Here is an 11846-nt window from a genome sequence, read left to right on the forward strand (position 1 = left end):
TTGTTGGGTCTGTCTAAAGAGCACCCTTTAAGCACTTTTTTAAAAAGTTTTTTATTGTGAATTATGTTATAGTTTATATGGGAGAACATTATCTTTACATTCATCCTATCGTATTTTGTTTCATTACAGTGATTACATTCCCCTGCGTCCATCATCAAACAACCAAAGGGTTACACCCTGCTCGCCTGCCCCCACCGACCATCAGCACACAGCCCCTCTTCCTCCCTGAGTCTAGAGTCCCCAGCTGCTCCATCTCTCCACATTATTGTCTTTGCCTCCATTTCTGGCATCACTGCTTCTCTGGATAGGGTCCCTCACTTAGCTTTTCTCCATTAATGGTTCCAGGGACTTCTGCCTTTAGCACTTTTTTGTAAAGTTGGTCTGGCCTTTACAAATTCCTTTCATTTCTGTTTATTAGGAAATGTTCTAATTTTTCCTTTGCATTTGAAGAACAGCTTTGCTGGTTATATGATGCTTGTTTAGCAATCTTTTGCTTTCATAGTTTTATAAACGTCATTCCATTGCCTGCTTAGTTTCTGCTGAGAAATCTGAGCTTACTCTTATTGATTCTCCTTTGCAGATAACTTTTTGTTTTTCCTGAGCTCATCTTGGGATTCTTTCTTTGACTTTAATTTTGGAAAATTTGATTATGATATATCTTGGTGATTTTCTTTTGGGATCTATCTTGTTTGGGGTTCATCTTGGCTTCTTGTATGCTTAGCTTCTCGTCTTTCATGTTGTTAGCCAAATTTTCTTTCAACAACTCCATGACAATTTTCTCTGTGCTGTGTCTTCCTGTTCTGAAATTCCGACCACCTGTAAGTTGTTCCTCTTCATGGTGCCCCACAAAACTCTTAGGCTTTCTTCAGATTTTTTCTTTTTTTTTTCTTCTTCTGATTATTCTTCTAGCATACTAGTATTGACAGAGTTCTCTTCAAGCTCACTAATTCGGGCTTCCATTGCTTCATATCTACTCCTTTACCCTTTCAATGTATTGTCTGTTTTTGTGATCTTAGTATTAATCTTCTGGATTTCTAATTGCAGGTTTTGTATTGTTTCAAAATTTGCATTTTTTTTGTCTATACTTGCAGTGTTTTCCTGAATTTTTCTAAAGGATTTATTGTGTTTGCCTTGCTTTCCTCAATCTTTTTATAGATCCTTTTTTTTTTTTTTTTGTAGCTATTACTTTCATTTTCTTAGAAGTTTTTATTGTGAATTGAATGGCAGTTACATGGGAGAACATCAGTTTTCCACTCATCATTTCGTTGCAATGATTACAGTCCCCACCATGCAGCATCATTCAACAGTATTTGCTTCTATTTCCTCTATTTTCTGTTTGGATGTACACAAAAATACTCAGGAGGAGCTCTGGTAGCGTAGTGGTTATGAATCAGGCTGGGAACCGCAAGGTCAGCAGTTCGAAACTACCAGCCACTCCACGGGAGAAAGATGAGGCTTTCTGCTCCAATAAAGATTTACAGCCTTGGAAACCCTGTATAGGGTCGCTATGGGTCGGAACTGATTCGATGGCACTTAACAACAACAACATAAAATAATTTAAACAACCAAAGGGCACATTCTGCCAGTCTGCCTCCTGGCCGTCAGCTCTCAGTCCCTCTCTTTCCACGAATCTAGAGTCCTTGGCTGCTATATCTCTCCATGTCCCCATCTCTGCCTCCATCTCTGGTGTCGCTGCTTCTCTGGATAGGGTTCCACACTCTGCTCATGCTCATCTCCCTTGATGGTCTTAGGGTCCTCTGTTCCTGGACTGTAAGATTAACTACTCCCCTGTTTTTGTTATAAAACCTCTACCTTTACAGTTGTGACAATTACAATTATTCATGTTAACAATTACTATTGAATCCTTTGATAGAAACATTTTTTTGAATTCTTTTTCCATTCTTTCCTTTACGTTTTCTTCTTCAGAAATGTTTTCTGGCTCTGCATCTTTGTCATTTTGTTTGAACCATTCTCTCTTGTTTCTTTGTATGAGCTAAAATTGTCTGTTGTCTGCAGGGCACTGTGGAGTTGTCACATTGTAAAAGCAAATAGTGCAATTTTTGGACTGGAAGGGGAGAAATCTCTGGTTGGCTCCTGCAATTCAAGGAGCTCACATGATGGTTCGGAAGGGATGTTTCAGCAGTATTCATGGTCTTTGATGGAGTTCCTATTGGCCTTTGTGTTATCCATGTTCAAGGTACTCAATCTGGAAATAGTACGTGGGGGCCCTTGATGGAGCCTAAAAAGTGTCTGTTAGGACCATAGGGAAACTGGGGGCAGGGTGACTGGTTAAAAGTTTGTCTAGTGGCTCTGTGGGTTTTGTGGGTCTAGAGCCAAGGCCACCTGAATCCAGGCACCAAATCAGCACAAAGCCTCAACTCACACTGGCACAGTTCCCAACCATGGGGCTTGAACTCCTGGACAGCAAGGTCTACACTGGAGGTAGATGATGGTGGGAGCTGGCCACACCTCTGATAACCAGGGAAGTGTTGAGAAAAAGAAGAATCATACCTTCCAAGGCCCACGAGAATCTGCTCTGCTAAACTTCCTTCCACAGCCAAAGCTGCTAACAAGATGGTAGAACTGTATCTGGCCAGCCATTCACTAATCAGTCTCCTTTTCTCACTGTCCCTGCTCAGCTTCTTCTCCCAGAAAGCACTCCATCCTCCTCTCTAACCATTCTGCTGAAGCCCAGGATGCCAGAATTTTCATCTGTGTCCATTTATTATTATTCTCTCATATCTTTGTAGAGGGTAGTGCATCTACCTAGTCCGCTATGTTGCCGGAAGTCCAAGAAGATAATTTTTGATTTAGTAAGCATAGGAATATAATTTTATAAACTATTTTAATTTTTAAAATAATTTTTATAGAAATATCTTATTCTGTCAATATAGGAAAACCATTTGAGAGTCAATAAATATTTCAAATACATAATTCACTTTTTAGCATTCTTTACTGAATCTCAAGTATCATATCTAGATGAAAAATGATACACTAGGCAATTTATAAAATTGGGATGTTCTCCATTTGGTTATGAATCCTTAGTCCACGTATAAGAGAAAGATGAGTTGTGGGCCATGAACCATAATGTATTAGAACCCAGCCAAATGAGGATACCCACAAAAACTAGCACTCAGAGACTGAGGTACATAATGGTTAAGTGGTTCATGGGTGGTGCAGATGGCTATACACACAGCTACTAATGGAAAAGTTGACAGTTCAAGTCCACTCAGAGACACATTAAAAAGAAAGGTTCAACAATTTGAGTTTCTTTGCTTGGATTTGTTTGTCTTGTTTTACTTCAAATGTCATTGTATAGCTGTGGAAGAAAGCTGATGGATGTGCTGAGGTTGGGTGGGATTGTTGGGAAACAAGTTTCTTTAAGATTCACTTAATGCTGACTTCAAAGCCAGCAGGACTTCAGAGAGGTTCTTGTGCAGCTGTGAAGAGAAGGTTTTATTGCTATCACAGCTTGTTTTTCCTTTAATCTGTTTCTCAGCCTAGATGGCACACAGGACCATTAAACTACAGAAAAGCATCTATAATCCACAGATATCTTGGAGCTCCAGTGTGTGGTGTACAGGTCCTTTGGTTCATTAGAGCCAGGCGCAGGCAGATGGCCCTGGCAATGACTCTCCACATTGTGCATCCAGAGTCAAGTAGGGAGCCATCATGAGACAAATTTCTTGAAACCATGTCCACACAGACTTTTGGATTATCCTCTTTCTCATAAATCAATTTGACTTTTGATTGCTAATTATATAACCCTAATTGTATTTAGAATTTCATGACTCAAACTGTGGTTTCATTCACTGTCAGTGATGACATTTTAAACAGTCAATAAATAGAAGAGGAATCAAGGGCCTTCTCACACAGAGGCTATGTTTGGGTCTTGCTATTTGTGCTGTACTACTGACCTAAGGAGTCCTGGTGTGGCACTGTGGGCTAATGTGTCAGACTGCAAAGTCATTTGAACTGCAAGGTACATGGTTCAAGCTCACCAGCTGCTCCTTGGAAATCCTATACAGGGTCACTATAGGTTGGAATTGACTGAAAGGCACTTAACAACAACAATTAACCTAAAGGTTGGTTGTTCAAACCACCCAACGGCTGCATGGAAGAAAGCCCTGGTAATTTACTGCTTTAAATATTACAGTCAAGAAAACTCTATGGAACAATTCTAGTCTGGCACATGTGAAGTGGCCATTAGTCAGAATTGCCTTGATGGCCATGGGTTTGGCTTTATGCATCTTGAATTAAGGTAGATTTTGAAACACATCATTTTTGGGAAACATTTTCATTTTCTTTCCTGTGGTACTCCTACAAGATAATTCATAATCTTATACCGTTGAGCTTATGAGCAGTCATGTGATTTGATTTGATGTGTGAAGTAAGGACAGAAATAATATGTGTTGCTTTTAGGCAGCAGTTTTAGGAGCCAGTATGTGATTCTATGTCCCTTCCCTCTGCTATGGCCACTAGTGAGTAGCTCTCATACCACAGTGGTTACGAATCAGACTGCTAACCTCAGTGTCAGTAGTTCAAAACTACCAGCAGTTGCGCAGGAGAAAGATGAGGCTTTCTGATCCTTTTGTAAAGATTTACAGCCTCGGAAACCCTATACTGGAGCTCTGTGAGTTGGAACCGACTCCACAACACACCACCACCGCCACCATAGCCACGAGCACTGTTCCAAGTAGACGCTGCTCTGTTAGTCAAGTCCTAGGTGAAGGTGATCTGGCTAAAACCATAGCCAACTAATGGTAGACATGGAATTTGAGTGAAACATCAACTTTCATTGTGCAAGTGACTAAGATATGGTGTTGTTTATTGTTGTTGTTATTGTTAAGTGCTGTCGAGTCGATTCCAACCCCGTATAAGATTTCCAAGGAGCAGCTGATGAGCTTGAAGCACCAACCTTGCAGTTCAAACAATTTTGCAGTCTGACGCATTAGCCCACAGTGCCAGGATTTAGCTTCTCCTGACTGACACATATTATTATAAACTCAAAGGCTAGAAAGAAAATGTTGTTAGCTGCCATTGAAAGATTTAATGCTCATAGTGACTCAACTCGCAACTGAAGAAAACTCTGTCTGGTCGTGCATCAGCCTCACAATTGTTGCTGTGTTTCACCTCATGGTTGTAACTTTCTGCTCCCGCAAATATTTACAGCCTTGGAAACCCTGTACAGGCTTGTTAGGAATCAGGACCAACTCATCATCACTTAATGACAAAATGTGTGTATATACATCTATGCACATAAATATACCTACTTGTACATGTATCTATATTTTTGCTGTTGTTGTTGCATGTGTCAAGTCATTTCAGACTCATAGTGATCTTGTATAGGGTTTCCAAGGAGTGGCTGGTGGGTTTGAACCATCAACCTTGCAATTAGCACTCCAGTACTTATTGTACAGTACCAAATGTTATTGTTTTTGTTAAGTGCTGTCAAGTTGGTTCTGGCTTTGATCTTGTATAGGAGTCACTGGTGAACTTGAACTGCCAACCCTGCTGTTCAAATCGGCTTTGCAATCCAGTGCATTATCTTACAGTGTCACATTAGTGCCACACTCATATATATATGAGGGTAGGTCAAAAATTATTGCTACTAGGTTTTCAGTTTATACATACATAGGCATATTCCAAACAAAGCACGTTTAAACCTGTCTCTGTGATCAGTGGATGAATGCCGATAAGTTCTCTCAGTAATGCACTCATCTTAGATTTATTCTAATGCCTTAAATGAAAATAAGGTCCCAACAAAACAATGGCTTCCAAGGAGATATTCTAGACCAGTTACATTCAAAGCAAAGAGGTCAGCTCAGAAGGTTATGGCAGTTGTGTTTTAGGATTCCTCGATAACTTTTCTCAAAGATCACAGGATGATCATAGGAGCTTACTAAGCAAACTTATGAAGAAATTTAAATAAAACTGAAAATTGCCCTGAGGAGAAAAAGGTCTAGAAAGTTTTGCCAAGGAATTTTTCCCGTTATCTTTACATTGCACCTGCTCATTCTTTGAGAGTAGAAAGTATTGTCCTTTGAGAATTTAGTTGAGAAACCACACCCCAACCACCCTATAGCCCTGATCTTCCCCCTTCAGACTTTTTGCCCCCAAAACACAAAGAACATTGAAAAGGAACACATATGAATTCCTCGAGGATGTCAAAACTGCTGTGTGTAAATTGAAGAGAACAGAATTCTACAGGAAGTGTTGTTGTTGTTGGCTTTAAGTGTCATTGAGTTGGTTCTGACTCATAGTGACCCAGTATAGGATTTCCAAGGAGTAGTTGGTGAGTGTGAAACACCAACCTTGCGATACAAACCCACCTTGCAGTTCAATGCTTATCCTACAGCACCACATCAGGACTCCAGAGAAGTGTTAGGGAGATGAAAACACTGTCTTCAGATGTGTATAGATATAGAAGGAAGCGATGTCAAGAAATAATGATTTCTAATTAGAACTCAGGAGTCCTGGTGTGGCTCTGTGGTCTAATGTGTCAGACTGCAATGTTGTTTGAACTGCAAGGTTGGTGGTTCAAGCTCATCAGCTTCTCCTTGGAAACCCTCTACAGGGTCACTATGGTTCGGAATCAACTCGATGGCACTTAACAACAACACCAACAATCAGAACTTGACTAGAGGAAGGTTAATAAAAAAAAATTTTTTTTTAAAAAAGAAATGGTAAATTGCTACAATTTGATGAACTTGACCTATACTCATGGATATAGTAGTTCAAAATACCGACAGAGAGGGAAGGAGTCTTCACATCAAGTATCAATGCTATCCCCTCTGTATACAGGGTAGATAGGGACTGGCAACCTACACATTGGCTACCTAAAATGAGAGAGCGATAAAGGCATGAAGTGACTGGCTTACAAGTTTTCAAAAGGGAGTGTAGTTTAAAAGTGTTCAGGGAAAGATAGAGTCCCCACTGAATAGTTTTCATCTTATCTCGATGGGTCTGGTGAAAAGAGATGGGAATAAGATTCTTATGATTCAATAGTGAGTAATTGTTATCATGACAAATTGAGACTGTCACAATTGTAAAGGCAGAAATTTTGTAACAAAAACAGGGGGGCAGTTAATCTTACAGTCCAGAAACAGAGGACCCTAGTACCATCAAGGGAGAAGAGCACAAGCAGAATATGGGACCCTATCCAGAGAAGCAGAGACAACAGAGATGGAGGCAGAGATGGGGACATGGAGAGATAGAATAGCTGAGGACTCTAAATTCATGAAATTAAAGGGACTGAGAGCTGGCTGCCAGGAGGCAGATTTGCAGCATGTGCCCTTTGGTGGTTTAAATTATTATATATGCCTGAGTGTTGTTTTTTTTTTTTTTTTTTAAAGAGTTTTAAAAAGAAATAATCATTTCAAATATTGATATTTTTTGCTTAATAAAAGTTCCTATGATTTTTCAAAAATACATTTGGACATGTTCTCATCTGTATGCATATATGTGTGTGTGTGTACATTGCTGTTGTTGTTTTGACCCATAGTGACCATGTATAGGGTTCCCAAGGAGCAGCTGGTAAATCTGAACCTCTGACCTTGCAGTTCAAACCAACTTTTCAGTCCAGCACATCAACCCACAGCACCACACCAGGACTCCATGTGTATGTATTTGCTGTTGTTGTTGTTGTTAGGTGCCGTTGAGTTGGTACCAACTCATAGCAACCTTATACACAACAGAATGAAACACTGCCTGATCCTAGGTCAACCTCACATTTGTTCCCATGCTCGAGCCACTTTGCCAGTCCATCTCACTGAGAGTCTTACTCTTTTTCTCTGACCCTCCACATTACAAATATATAAATCCAAAACCACCACCCACTGCCATTGATTTCATTCTAACTCACAGTGACCCTGCACAGGGTTTCTGAGGCTGCAAACCTTTACAGCAACAGACAGCCTCAACTTTCTCCTACAGAGTGGCTGTTGAGTTTGAATCACCAACCATGAGGTTAGCCTAACCCACATGGTGCATAGAGATCCTATATAGGGTTTCCAAGGAGTGGCGAGTTTGAACCACCACTGGTGAGTTTGAACCACCAGCCTTTTGGTTCAAACCAGCCTTGAGGTCCAGAATTTATCCTACAGCTACACACACACACACACACACACACTCCTGAATGAAGAAGTTCAAGGAACACTGAAGGCATTGGCAAAAAACAAGGCTCTGGGAATTGATGGAATACAAACTGAAAATTTTCAATAAATTGATTCAGCATTGAAGGGACTCATTAATCTTTGGCAAGAAATTTGGAAGACAGCTACATGGCCAACTGACTGGAAGAGATCTGTATTCCAAAGAAAGGTGACCCAACAGAATGCAGAAATCATTTTGTTGTTGTTGTTGTTGTTGTTGTTGTTGTTGTTGTTATTGTTAGGTGTCATTGAGTCAGTACAGACTCATAGGACACTATTATTTATCTCACATGCAATATTATTTATCTCACATGTTAAAGATAATTTGAAAATGGCTGCTACAGTACAATGACAGGGAACTTCCAGAAGTCCAATGTGCATTCAGGTGAAGATGTAGAATGAAGGATATCATTACTGAGATAACATGGATCTTGGCTGAAAGCAGAGAACACCAGAAAGATATTTACCTGTGTTCTACTGACTACACAAAAGTTTCTAACTGTGTGGATCATGACAAGCTATGTACAACATTGTGAAGAATGAGTATTCCAGAACACTTAATTGTGCTCAGAGGAACCAGTAAGTAGACCAAGAGGTAATCATGCGAACAGAACAACGAGTCACTCAATGGCTTAAAATCAAGAAGGTGTGTGCAAGGATTTTATTATTTCACCATATTTATTCAATCTGTATGCTGGGCAAATAATCCAAGAAGCTGGATTATATGAAGAAAAATGTAGCATCAGGACTGGAGGAAGACTCATTAACAACCTGCAATATGCAGATCATATAACCTTGTTTGCTGAAAGCAAAGAGGATTTGAAATGCTTACTGATGAGCAAAGACCACAGCCTTCTGTATGATTGCATCTCAATATAAAGAAACCAAAAATCCTTACTACTGCAACAGCAAATAACATTATGATAAATGGAGAAAGACTGAACTTGTCAACAACTTCATCTTACTTGGATCCACCATCAATACTCATGGAAGCAGCAGTCAAGAAATCAAACTACGTATTGCATTAGGCAAATCTGTTGCACAAGACCTTGTAAAGTGTTTAAGAGCAAAGATGTCAATTTGAGGACTAAGGTGGGCTTGACCCAAGCCATGGTATTTTCAATAGCCTCATATGCATGTGAAATTTGGACAATGGATACAGAAGACCATAGAAGAACTGATGCATTTGGTTATGGTGTTGGAGAAGAATATTAAAGGTACCATAGACTGCCAGAACAACCAAATCTGTGTTGGAAGAAGTATAACCAAAATGTTCTTTAGAGGCCAAGATGGTCAGACTTCATCTCTCATTGAACATATTATTAGGAGGGAACAGTCACTGGAGAATGACATCATGCTTGGTAAGGTGGAGGGTCAGTGAAAAAGAGGGAGACCCCAAAGGCTGTGGACTGGTACAGTAGCCACAGCAATGGGCTCAAGCGTAGTAGCAATTGTGAGGATGGCACAAGACTAGGCTGTTTCCTTCTGTTGTGCATAGGGTAGGAGGGTCAGAGAAAAAGAGGAAGACCCCAGTGAGAGGGACTGGCAAAGTGGCAGCATCAATGGACTCAAGCGTGGCAACAATTGTGAGGTTGGCCCAGTGTTTCATTCTGTTGTGCATAGGGTCGCTATGAGTCGGTACCAACTTGATGGCACCCAACAATAACAATATATATATATTGTTATTGTTGTCACTAAGTATCAGTTTTGACCCATAGCAATGCTGTGTAGCAGGGCTGGGGAACATCCCGCCTGCAGTGAGTATTTTAAATAAAATATAATTAATCATTTGGTCGGATCCTGCCAAGACAATAGTAGTTTCAACCGTCATATTGCTGTTGTTGTTGTTAAGTGTCGTCGAGTTGGTTCTGACCCATATATATGTCTGTTCCTGTGGCGATTGCTTTCACTAGGTCTGGAATAACACAGGTTAAAAGAATGTAGCTTTATGGAAGGTTCTGCTCTAATAAAGTGTGTGTGAGAAAGAGCATGCTGAGCGGGAAGATTTGGGGCAAAGGTGTTATCAAGGATGTTTGTGTGACTAGGAAGACCTAGTTATGAGTGTTTGAGGTCCCAGCATTCTCAGACGTTTCTCTGTGCTCAGCCTTATCTAAGAATTTATGTTGCCTCCTATGTTTTCCTAAATGCTTTTGAACTCTCTGCTTTGATCAAATACAGGGAGAAGGAACAAGTCGGGAGGAGTTTTTCTAATTCAGGAGAGCTCCTCTCCTCTAATCCTCTTAACTATTTGTTTTGAGTAGTGTATTCTTCCACTTGGCAATTTCGCAGGACACTAAACGCAACAGATTCAGACACTGAAACCCTGAATAGGGTTTCTAAAGAACAGTTGGTGAACTTGAACCACCGACCTTGTGGTTCAAACTGACTTTGCATTTCAAACTGACTTTGCTGTCTAGTGCATTAAACCACTGTGTCACAACACAAGGTGAGTTAATTAAATCCTTGACCAAATATAGCAGATTAGTTTTTAAGTTGATAGTTTTGTATGGCCCAGGAACTATGTCATAAATTTTGGCAGTAAAAAGGTTCTCCACCCCTGTTGTGTCCTGGTATGGAGCAGTGGGCTAATGCGTAAGACTGCAAAGTTGTTTGAACTGCAAGGTTGGTGGTTCAAGCTCACCAGCTACTCCTTGGAAACACTATACAGGGTCGCTATTGGTCAGAACTGACTCGGCAGCATTTAACACACACACGTATATGGATCCCTGGTGTGGTACTGTAGGATAAGCACTGGATCACCACAAGGTCGGCACTTCAAATCCACCAGCTGCTCCTCAGAAGCCCCATATAGAGTTGCTCTGAGTCAGAAGCAACTTGATAGCACTTAACAACAACAATATATATCTTGGAATTGCAAAAACAAAAAAGAAGAATGTGCTCAACATTTCTGAAGCCGAAATGACTGAAGAAAAAATTCAAGCTTTGAGTTGAAGGATTCTATGGTAGGATAAGCATAGGACTGCTTATGGATTCTATGGTAGGATAAGCAAAAACTGCAAGGTTTTACTTCAAACCCACCAGCTGTTCCTCAGAAACCCTGTAACAGGTCACTATGAGTTAGAGCTGACTTGACAGCACTTTAACTTTTTTATGGGGACTATACTGAGTGATTCAGAAAGTACCAACAGATCGAAGGAATGCACAGTCACTATCAAAAAGAATGGATCAATGTTCAATTACATCAAGAGCTGATGGTACTAAAGGAAGAGGCTGTACTGAAGTCATTGGCAAAAAACAAGTCTCCAGAAATGGATGGAATACAAATTGAAATCTTTCAACAGACTAATGCATCACTGGAGGTGTTCACTCATTTATGCCAAGAAATTTGGAAAACAGCTACCTGGCCTACTGATTGGAAATGATGCAAATTTGTGCCTATTTCCAAGAAAGGTAAGAAATGGAATGCAGAAATCATTGAACCATATCATTAATATCACATGCAAATAAAACTTTGCTGAAGATAATTATTGAAATGCTTGCAACACTATATTGACAGGGAACCAACAGAAATTCAAGCCTGATTTAAAAGAGGATGTGGAGTGAGGGATATCATTGCTGATGTCAAATAGATCTTGACTGAAAGCAGAGAATACCAGAAAGATGTTTACTTGTGCTTATTGACTGTGCAAAGGCATTTGACTGTGTGGATCTTGACAAACTATCGATAACATC

The sequence above is a fragment of the Chrysochloris asiatica genome, unplaced genomic scaffold (genome assembly GCF_000296735.1).
Source record: "Chrysochloris asiatica unplaced genomic scaffold, ChrAsi1.0 scaffold00006, whole genome shotgun sequence".
In the NCBI taxonomy this organism is placed as follows: domain Eukaryota; kingdom Metazoa; phylum Chordata; class Mammalia; order Afrosoricida; family Chrysochloridae; genus Chrysochloris; species Chrysochloris asiatica.